Source organism: Paramisgurnus dabryanus, chromosome 10 (assembly GCF_030506205.2).
Source record: "Paramisgurnus dabryanus chromosome 10, PD_genome_1.1, whole genome shotgun sequence".
Taxonomy (NCBI): domain Eukaryota; kingdom Metazoa; phylum Chordata; class Actinopteri; order Cypriniformes; family Cobitidae; genus Paramisgurnus; species Paramisgurnus dabryanus.
Genome location: NC_133346.1, coordinates 40,190,846 through 40,202,152, shown reverse-complemented (window position 1 = coordinate 40,202,152; position 11,307 = coordinate 40,190,846). Strand labels below are relative to the sequence as shown.

Here is an 11,307-nt window from a genome sequence, read left to right as displayed (position 1 = left end):
CGGTGTGGCCCTGTTGTGCGGGGACGGCGATTGTGGTTCCGTCCCGGGTTACCATGGCGACGGCTGTGAGATACCCCCCTCCCCCCTTATTATTATTTTTTTACATATCTGCATGATTCACGTAGGTCACATTTTCAGGTCGGAAAATCCGGAATTCCGGATTAATCCGGAAAAATCACATCCCTGCCTAATGTTAGGAAGGCTAATATCTTGCACTTTCTTCTGGCTTGAATAATTTTGAGTTACATTTTGACAAAACCTTTCAGATCTAAGTATTATGTTTTTTGTTTAATTTAATGTTAAACATGAATCTGTTTTTTTTTTTGGAACTAATGAGGTCTCTGTTTAAGAACGCTGGCTCGCAGCTGCAGGTTCCGCTGCTTTAGAGCACCGCACATGCATGCACATATATGTTTGAAACATAGTTTAACTGTCTGCCACAAGTTGATCTTGTAATAAAGGTCTCATCGAGGAAAAGCACGCTGTATATTTGTATTCATTGCATTTTTTAAGTATAAAAGTTAAATAACAAATTTTATTATAAAAATATTAATGATTAATCGATAGTCGATCGTTAATTCTCCCGACGATCGACAAAGAAAACTTAATCGAATGCCCATCCCTACTATGTATGCAACTCACTAATCTCAATATAAGTGTATAATAAGTATATCATCATGTTGCTTGCTATGCAGTTACACATAGAGCAGTAATATTATTTTTATACAGAGATGGTACATAACCAATTCGATACTGTGAGTTAAACAATCCAAAATAAATCAAAACAGAAAACTTTTGGTGAAAATGATGCTTTAGGACTTATGTTGACAGACTTCTTGAACTCCTTTGGGGTCAAGCAAAACAGTAACAGACATACTTGCATCTTGTAATTTTGCATTTAGTCATAAATAACTTATTAACTAGTCACTTCCTAAAACAAGCTATGAACAGCAGCTTTGCTTATTTTTTGTATTTGCTTTTCTGTTTCTACGTTGGGATACTTAACCTGAGGTAACTACCCAGATAGCACACGTACGTCTCAGATACGTATCTGCGAGGTAATCACTCAGATTTCCATTCCGTCTGGAAAACGTATTATAAAGGTCGTTTGCCCATATGAATTACATATCTGAGACGTACGAGCCCAGCCGTTTTGAAGACGCTTTTAAGATCTTTTCAAGACGCTTGATATTTAGAATGATGGTTAGCAGATGTTTCTAAGATATTTCCAAGATGTTTCTTAGATCTTTAAAAGATCTTTATAAGAGCTTTAATTGAGCTCTTTCTAAGATGTTTCTGAGAGCTTTAAAAGACGATTAAAAGATCATTAAAAATAAATTGCTCTAAACTACATCTTCTACACAGTTATACACATTATTACAATATATCAACATTGACAACAATTAAAACAGTATTTTCAATAAAACAGGCAGTTGATTGCGTAAAATTTATTAAAATTAGACAATGGAAAACATTCATAAGATGCATATTTACACGAGTGTATGCAAAAAAAGCAACGTTTTTCTATAACATACAAAGAAACACAATATCTTTAAATTAATCAAATGCTTCCTCGGGCAAAGAACATCTTTTCCCGATTTTCCGTGTCTCCTTCAGTGGTAGACGGACGGATTCTTCATCTGCAGCAGCTGCATTCTAAAAGAAACCATTACAAAAATAAGGAAAAATGAATTTTACAAACTATGTCATATGTTTTCTTTGTTTCCTCAATATAACTCTGATTAGAATGTCAAACAAAGAGAAAATCATCCGTATTAATCGTCAATATCGTGTATATTATTAATATGAGCGTCTTTGTGTTAAATTCGTGCTACACCACACCATGCACTTATATCGACGTCGCAATGCAAAAGAAGAAGGGCAAGAAAGAAACCTGTCCTGGTCTGGCGATTTAAGGGGACATTTGTTTAAGGTATGTAGTAATAATACATTTTAATAATGCTGGGTGTGGGATCAGTTAACTAGAAATTTCGTTGATAATTAGCAATGTATGTACAGTAACTAGCTAGTTCACGTTAGATATTTTATTCACGTGTCTGTGGTTATTTTAGGTTTTTGATAGTTAATTTCACTGATAGTTTGAGCCCGTGTAAATTTCTTAAAAAGCTGTAATTATTATTTTATTTAACATTATTATGTTTGCTGTCAAGACTGATATTTATTTATATATATTTATTGACGTTGATATGTAAACTTAACCTACTCAGTTGTACTTGACTAATGCAATAATGACAGGTCCATCTGTTTAAGTATATTGTAAAACATTTGAACATAACAACATTTGGACATAACATACACACATTGTTTCCGCCTGCATCACTTTAGTTGTATAGCTGCATTGCTGGTTAACACCTCTGGGCAGATTCTCCATGTTCTTCTTTTATGTGTAGCTGCTCACCTTAAACAGATACAGTACATTGAAGTAATGTTTAAAACAAATTAAGCCCTATAATATTGTTTATGTTTACAATAATTGGTAAAAAGTTTGACGGATAAAATGGTTCTTACCATTCTCTATATAAGCCCCTCTGTCTGTTAACTTTTGTTCAAGCCTGTCTAGATCTTTTATCAGTCTAGAAAGATGTTGGAGAAAAGACATCATCCTCTTCTATAATCTCCATCTGTAATTGGACTAACAACTGGACCAGTGAATGCAGGTGACTCCAAGATTGTCTCGCTTACAGCTGCAATATCAAAAAAATAATTGAATTGAGGCTTTTTATATACATTTAGTATTTTTTATTAAAATTCATAATGAGCATATGTATACATTGATTTAAAACAGTACTCAAGACTGTAGATTTACTGTGAGGTTTTGAATGTTGGACAGATTATCAGACCTGCATCTGCCTCAGACATGTTGATGTTTAGCTAATGACAATTTTAAATACATTTATTTTTATTTTTTTTTAGGCAACTTACTCTCCATTCGACCTTGCAGGTCACACCATGGTCTCAAGAGGGAAAATGAGTGCTCTATGGATTGAACAGAAAAGGTAGTATTAAACAGTGTTATGTTGTATTTAAATGCCATGAACAATGCGTTTATGTTTTCTTCCTAATTATGTCAACAAATGCTCTCTTACCTTGCATGGTACTTTAGGTGAATCAAAACTCCAACCATCTGTATGAGGGTCTGGATGGATAAAGGATGCCCACTGGAGCTGGAAATGATGGATCAGGTCATTTTCATTTGTCACATTTACAAAGAAGCACACTCTAAGGATTGCGTTACCCTGTCTGTGGCAAAAACACTAGACAAAAGTATTGGGAGGCCTCATTCTAATAAACATGTTTATTTATTCCAGTATGTCCAATCAAAACAAATAAAAATGCTATACCATATAATACCACTACAAAGAATTTTGATTTTTGTTGCAACAGTTTTGTAAGTGCCTTTTTCTGTTCCGAAATGACTACAGCTTCTTGTACAAGTCATTGATAGGTTTAGGTGATGAGTTTTTGGCTAAAAACCTTTGAGTCATATCAAAGGTGTTAGCTGAGTTAAGGTCTATTCAGAGCAGTCAAAGTTCTTCCACACCAGACTGAATCACTAATTTTCTGTTTGAACCTTACTTAGTTTGTAGGGTCATTCTTAAGTTGGTATTGAAAAGGGCCCTGCCAAAACTCTTGCTATAAATTTAGCATCAAACGGTTTTTCTAGAATATCATATGCTGTAGCATTAAGATTTGTGCTCATGGAAATAAGTAAAGTATTTAAACCTGTTTATTAGAAGGAGGTGTCGCAATAGTTATGTCTATATAGTTTATGTTTAACAAGCCAAAATAACTAGGGCTGCTTCTTTTTAAGAACTTTTGGGTATTTTTAAATCAGCCAGAGGAATAACAGTCCTTAAATGTGTAATGTACTGCCATAATTTTGTAATGATCAAACGTGAGGTCAGATTCTTGTTAACCTACTGTGTTCTTTCTTGATGGTTAGCCGAGTGTCCCAGGACAGAAAATCTGTTTCGTATGGATCAGAGTCAGACATTAACATCTAATATGTAATATCTAGTGATATGTTTTCTTAGATAATGCTGTGAACAAATGCTCTTTTACCTTGAATATTAGGTGGATCCACACTTGAACCATCTGTATGATGATCTGCACCCACTGGATCTGTAAATGGTGGTGCAGGTAAGTTTCACAAGTAAACAAACTCAAATCCTATTCAGACCATTCATGATTCCAGCAATAACCAAGTTTTTTTGTAACAATAAGACTGCATTTACAATGCAAATCTTAATGCACAGATCATATTTTTTTGACTATATTCATTTTTTGTTCTGATCTTTTTATATTTACATAAGACACTCTATTCATATCTGATATCGGTGTTACAATAATTTGCAAAACTACAGTTAATATGAGTGTCATGATTTGCACTTGAGTTTTGTATCGACTTAAGCCAGGGTCACTGCCAATTTAGGCATGTTTTAATTATGACACTTAAACAATTGTATATGTACTTCGATAAAGGTTTTTGCAATCATGGAAACTAAGTGAATCGCAGACAGCATTCTTCTTTTATGAATGTAAAATGGCTGGAGTAGTGATGTCACTAGCTAAATTAATTTTCATTTGACCTCCCCCACAGAAAGACACAGCACATCATTATATCGTTGGCTCCGCCCACTGGTGTTCAGTCTAAAGTAGTAGTTGTTGACAATCATAAAGTTTTAATAACAGTAAGATTGTGATGTCAGACAAACATTGTGCTGTTGCTGGCTGTGGGAAATTAGTGTCTTTGTAAGGGTCGCAGATAATTTGAAAATATTTATGTTTCTAAATATGCCCCCTACCATGAACTAAACTGGACTGTTGCAGAGACCAAGTGTAGTGGGGTACACTACTATGCAGGTGACATTCTTTTGTTTATTGAAGCTATGACAAATAATTTGTCTGTTTAGTTAATGTTTTATACAGTGTAACTGTACCTAAACATTGTTCCTTGAGGTCCTCTGCTATTTACATTTTGTATGTCTTCCTTATTTAACACACCTTATTCAAATCATCAGCTCATTAGTAGAGATCTTCATGAACTGAACTGAGGCTGTGTCCAAATGTTCACACTTGTTGTCTTTGCACTAGACTACTTACATTACGGTTTTTTTTGTATTTGGCCTAAGTATTCTAGTGGGCGTGAAGATCCCAAGCGTGCATGTAGAATTATTCATCCGATGGGACACACTTAGCATGGGTAAAAATTTCAATCCAGGTAGTGCCAGCAATTTGCACCAAAACGTATTTGTGTTTTATTTACTACTTTTAATTTATATTTAACATTTTTAAGTTTTTCTGTAAATAAAATGAACACTCTGAAATGAACATTTGCTTATATCAAACTTTTAGATGCAGAATTCTTTGCTCCTGTAAAAAAGCTCTTTGTTTTGAGTATGTAGCTTTATTAAAGTGTATTATTTATTCAGTAGTCCCTAAATAAACGACACAATGTTGCAGATGTTTCACAAAATGCATAACAATAATGCAGTGAACACCATAGAAATGTTAACATACAATTAAAAGTCTCATGCTTTACATCCAGAACATGATGCACGATAGGATGCACAAAGTGATATTTGGACGCAGCCTCAGTCTGTCAAATCAAAGAGACATACAGAATGCACAGAGCAGTGGGACTCCATGAACAGAATTGAGAACCACTGCTGTAACTCATTATGCTTACCTGACTCATGCAGAATTCTGGCCTGGTGTTTGGTCCCCCCTTTCTCTGGCTTGTGTCTCCATCATCATTACACTCTTGTCAGTGTAATAGTATCGTCGTCTGCATACCAGGACTTTGTTACTCAGCAGTCCCTTCTCCTTCAAGCTACATTTTTGTCAAGCTGCAACAAGTTGGAATACATAATTATTAACGTTTAATGATTTTGATGTATGAAATATGTAACAAAAGCAAAAAATGTATAGACATTCTATTAAGAAATTACCTTTTTGTTGTTTGTTTACTGACCTTTCAACCATATTGCATTTATAATTGATCATCATACCTTTGGTCTACTGTTAACAGGCTACTGTAGAAAACAAAGTCAAACAAAAAAGAGAGAAAAAATTATAAATGCTGAATGTGTCTCATCTTAAATACATTGTTGTTGTTTTTGTTTCATTGAATTTGGATGTTTTGATGATTTAAGGAAAATTTACGTAGCATATATATTGATGTTTTAAATCAGAGTTTGTTAATGACACTTAATCATTAACAAACATTTAAAAAGCTTTATTACAATACTAATTGATAATATTCATGTAATAATATTGTTTTGTAACACCCTAAATCACTGAGCGCACAAACGCTACCCCTGTTACAAGCATGAGTGATTGACTTCAGGCACACATGCGCAGACATTGAAGTACCGCGAGAGTGATTCAAAAGCCCACGAAACAGTGTAATCACGCGGTACTGTGATGTCATACTGGTTAAGGCTAAGCCACGTGAAGCCGGACACAAGGGCTACACTAATCTTTGGGCTGGAGTAGCCTGTGGCTTTTAAGGCTTCGTGTCTCATCGCGTTAAACGATCGCAGAACGATTTATTTCTCTTTTTCACCTCGATCTTTGGCCTCGTGTGATTTACCAAAACCAACATGTGAAGTTACAACGCTGACGAAGGAGTTTCATCAGTAGAGGTAAGTAACCAACATGTTATGCATGTAGTGGATCTAAAGATTGATTGTCGTATATGATCATTCTTTTTTTGGTTTGTTTGTTTGTAACGTTTATCAATGCAAGCCAAAATCGAGCTGCAAATCCTGAAGGCAAGGCACGTTGAACATGTAACCGTTTTCTCAGCGGTGGTGGGGTAAACATTTGCTAAGTTAGCCTAGACCAGCCCCTGTTTAACTTAAAGTTACTTGAGTTATAAAATGTATCAATCTTCCCGTCCGACTTGCTTGGAGTAAGTTAACGTTATGTAAACGACCGGTATTCACAAGAAGCCTTAAAGTTTTATAGCGAAGTGGTTTGATAATTAAGTTAATATATTTTATCAGTTGTATTAGCTATAAAGTTATTTATATCTGTAAATTAATTCGTATTTTTATCAGTTTCTAACAACACATACATGACAAAAGGCTAGCGTAACGTTAATAACGTACGTTAAGTTACTTACCAACACGAACAAACTGAGTCTGACAGACAAATTAACTTAAAGCCAACAATAAAAAAAAAAACATATTATAAATTAACATAAACGTTATCATTACGAATTATATTATTTACATGTTAATAATGATGTTAAATGCGAAGAAAATGTTGAAGTGTGCCTGAGGAAAAACGGTCATATCATGAAAATGGCGCTCACGTGACGTACGAATGGCCTCGCGACCACTGTCTATGCTCGCGCTTGCGCGACAGAAGGGTTAACTTCCTGCTCCAACCTGCAACCATTTGAATGCAGGGATAATAAAAAATAACCAAAGTTTAATCATATTGCTGGATTTTTTTATAATGCTTAATAAATGATGCGTGTAAATTTACACATATTTATTACGTCACTGACATTGTTTTTTATTGCGTTTATTTCTTTTATATTGATTGAAAATGAAAACCTTATTTAATTTACCTAAAATTTGTTTGTGTTTAACACTGATTTATGTTGTTTTTCTGTTTAATATTAGTGTGTCCTGGAAAACGTGTGCTCGGAAACATACAGAATACAGTATTTACAGAGCCGACCTTGAGGCACCCACTGATGGATAATCTGTTTACCTAAAAACAGGTAATGTATAAACATTGCAAATATAATGAATTCACAAGTATATAATTTCACAAATATTAAATATTATTAACAATTATTATTAATAATGTACATATTAAATTATATTATACATCAGTTATTCTGTTAAGTTATTTGAAGAATATGCATGGTAGATCAATTAGATTATCTTTCTCACTAGCTATAAGCAGCATGCTATAGAAATGTTCCACTTAAAGGTGTAGCGGAGGATTTTCTCGAATTTTAGAAAAGAAACGCCGTCTCCGCTTTTTAAAAAAAATGCAATTGCCCAACACTCCAGATTGACAACTAGGAGGACCAATAGTCTTGATGATCCACCCGGAAAACCTAAATTCTCCGCAATACCTTTAATGTTTAATGCTCTTTTACCTTGATTGTTAGGGTGGTGTTCATACAAAGCAACTTATTGCTCATCTGCTTGAGAGAAAGTTACTGCTGGGGCTCTCCTGCTAAGGTTGTCTTAATTCTAAAAAGAAATTAAGTCATTTAGGCTTAGGTCATAGCAAGTTTTGAATGAATGACTTCACAATCTGTTTTAATAATGTTTATTTACAATGTATTTTATTCCACTTACCTGAATCGTGCAGAGGCTTGATGTTTAGTCCACCGGTTGTCTTCTCCAACCTCTGAGTGAAGCCACTACGAGTGGTCGTGTTAACCAATTTTTTTAATTTTAGTGCACAGTGAGTGTGTCTACATAGTCTAAACGCTTAATAAACTGATAACGTGTAAGGTCATTTAAATGCATAAAATGGTTTTCTTTTATAGGGTAAAGCCCATAAATGGCAAAAACTGATTGGCACAGGTAGTTTTTTTGCTCTTAAACCAGATTTTAACGTCTTTTTTGCCGTTTCGTATGTGCGTATGTCTCCACCTGTGATAGATAAACTGCACAAATAAAAGTAAATTAAAACGCTTGAAACATGTTAATGTAATAAGCTGATTTTTATAATATCATAATAAGATAATTGTCCTCTTATGTGCATGTAAACATACTCAATGTCTTTGTTTATCCTTTGTCTCAAGTCACACTGAGTGTGAGAAGTCATTTGTCCAGTGCTGTCGGGAAATCTAATGATAACTGCAATTCCTTCAGTCTAACATGATGGTTGAATTACACACAGATAAACTCCCACTTTATAGACCACAAGATTTGAGTTCAGGCAGATTAAGATAGTTGATTGAGTTTAGTTGTTATTGTTTGGCTGTTGGCTCATATTATTATTGATTTTGACAATTTTTTTACAGCCCTTGTCTGTCAAAATAATGCAACCTCTGGTTGTAAAGCACATTTTAAACTGATCTTCTTCATTCTGTCACTAGCCCACCACAATCCATGTTTACCAGCTGTGAAAGTGCAGGCCAAAAATCTTCCTTCACCTGTGGGCCTCTACCCACATGTAGATAAGGTGATGAATTATTTGATTACTGTCGCTGTTTCTGTCACTGGGGCAAAATAACTGCCCTAGAGAACATGAAGAATAGCCAAAACTGTGGTATTGCGCTAGCCCTAAAAATTTGAGAATCTTGATGTTTCTAACACATGGTACAACCGCTTAGTAGGCATGGGCCAGTATAAGATTCTGGCGGTATGATTACCTTTAGCAAAAATACCACGGTTTCACAGTGTTGCGGTATTCCCATTGCTACACTAAATTTTTTTATTTTTAAATGGCAGGTAAAAATAAAGCCTTTAAATAATATTATATATAATATTTTCGAAATGTATATTACATGTAAACATCAAATCAATCACATGACTTAATGAATTTTGTATAAATACAGTTCATACCTTGGAGACGGTTTCACAGACCATTTTAGTGGTTTTGTAACCTTGACTGTTTAAAACCACGGTGTACCTTAAAACTGGTAACCAGCCCATGCCTACCGCGTAGTATCTATTATTAAGGTGGTTGACAGGTCTGTTTGCATGTTATTGCATTGGTAATAATTTATTGTTTATAGTCCAATATTGATTGTGAGAATTATTTAAATTTCCTTAAAAATGTTCTAACATCTTTTCCTTTCTTTTCTTAATGCAGCATTTCAGGAGAAACCTGCCTGTGATCTGCTAAGATGCAAAGATTCAACTCTGGCCCATTGTCATCCCAACACCTCATCTGCCATCAGTTTCGTTTAGAGTCGGTCTATTGCAAAAGTTCTTATAAACTTTAAATGAGACTTTGTGTTAAGCAGGGGTTTCCAAACTTTTCATTCCACAACATATTAAGCCCAGGATACACAGCAGGATTTTTGCAATCCAATAAGACCTTATCACACTGTGTGACAAGGATTGTTTAAACTTCAGCAGTAGACTGTCGATGAAGACACCTATTGCATCTGAAGCTGCGACATCCGTCATCAGCATGCGCTAGTGGTAAACAAATACAGGTTTGCAGATCGTAGAAGCAAACACATTGTTGATGTGCGATGATCATGCTGAACTTCTTACACTGTCATAAAACTATCGTAGGTGTCTTTGGTCCCAGGACTGGGAAAACAGACGTCTTTAAACCTCTCACACTGTATGAGATAGGACCACCAATTAAGAGCCACGATCACAGAAATCTCCACGATTGTTTCACGATTGGTAATCTTTCATCTGGGACAGCCAAAAATCGTGCCGTGTATTATGGGCTTTAGACAGGTGTAATCTTATAGTATATCAAAACCATTGCTAATAATTAATTGGACAAACCATTACTACAATGCAACACTCACTATCTTACGGTGCGACCCACAGGTGGGTCTTCACCCACAGTTTAAAAACCCTGAGTATGAGAGAGAGTATGTTGTATTGTAATTAAAGTCACATCTAAGTGTTATGGAACAGTTTGTCATTATATTCACAGTATTACATGGTTCTTTCAGCGGTTACTACGTTACAGTGCTCTTAAAGTGTCCTGATCAGCTTTGGGTCTTCTGAAGTAATGTAATGAGAACTTGATCAATAGCTTTGCAGTATTTTGTTACACTGTGGCTGTAATCATATTAACACATAGGTTAAACATTTTATTCAAATTTGGTAAACAAACTAGTCAATATAATTCATGCTGTGATGCTGGATTAAACCTGGTCAAATGATTGTGTATTGTGTTTTCAATTTTTTATGAGGTTTCTTCATCTATATAAACATTCTTAATATCACCTTTGGTTTGCTCAGAGTTTGTTCAGATGATTTTTTAAAACTAAATGTTGTAAAAATGCAAGGTGTGTTACACAATTTCAATGGATGGCGTGGGGTCAAAAACTATCAAAAGTTTCAAGCTTAGATATATAACTGTTGACAAACACACTTAATGTGAGTCACACCCAGTAATTATAATAAGCAGGAATTGCAGTAAGCAGGGTCACCTTAAGATAATCAGCTTGTTGGCAATTGTTTTATTTAATTAAATGTATAACTTTTTTCATTTCAGACTGATAAAACAGTCAGAGGGGCAGTGGCTGTTGGCAATGATGTTCTTGTGTGTTTTGTATTTGTTAATATTTTGTAGTCAGAAAGAGTATGAGATCACCTTTTCTTGTGC

At 34.8% G+C, this 11,307-nt stretch overlaps 2 long non-coding RNA genes across 9 annotated transcripts; one reads left to right on the top strand and one right to left on the bottom strand.

The window, feature by feature from the left end:
• Positions 1-1,022: 1,022 nt before the first annotated feature.
• On the bottom strand, positions 1,023-8,654 carry LOC135718147 (uncharacterized). Of its 6 annotated transcripts, none has more exons than XR_010520592.2 (10): positions 8,147-8,654; positions 5,996-6,056; positions 5,711-5,870; positions 4,084-4,143; positions 3,943-3,987; positions 3,108-3,185; positions 2,944-2,997; positions 2,530-2,705; positions 2,318-2,419; positions 1,607-1,656 (listed from the first exon to the last, which is right to left on the bottom strand). It is a non-coding gene; the product is annotated as an uncharacterized lncRNA (long non-coding RNA). The 6 variants fall into 6 exon arrangements; XR_012337844.1 differs by having other exon boundaries at positions 5,711-6,056; positions 8,147-8,243; positions 8,352-8,654; XR_012337846.1 differs by lacking the exon at positions 8,147-8,654 and adding an exon at positions 7,151-7,644.
• On the top strand, positions 1,596-11,257 carry LOC135718146 (uncharacterized). Of its 3 annotated transcripts, none has more exons than XR_010520591.2 (9): positions 1,596-1,933; positions 2,594-2,678; positions 2,935-3,017; positions 3,125-3,203; positions 4,096-4,161; positions 5,724-6,668; positions 7,659-7,759; positions 9,101-9,186; positions 9,820-11,257. It is a non-coding gene; the product is annotated as an uncharacterized lncRNA (long non-coding RNA). The 3 variants fall into 3 exon arrangements; XR_010520590.2 differs by having other exon boundaries at positions 2,573-2,678; positions 2,963-3,017; XR_010520589.2 differs by having other exon boundaries at positions 2,573-2,678.
• The last annotated feature ends 50 nt before the right edge of the window (positions 11,258-11,307 follow it).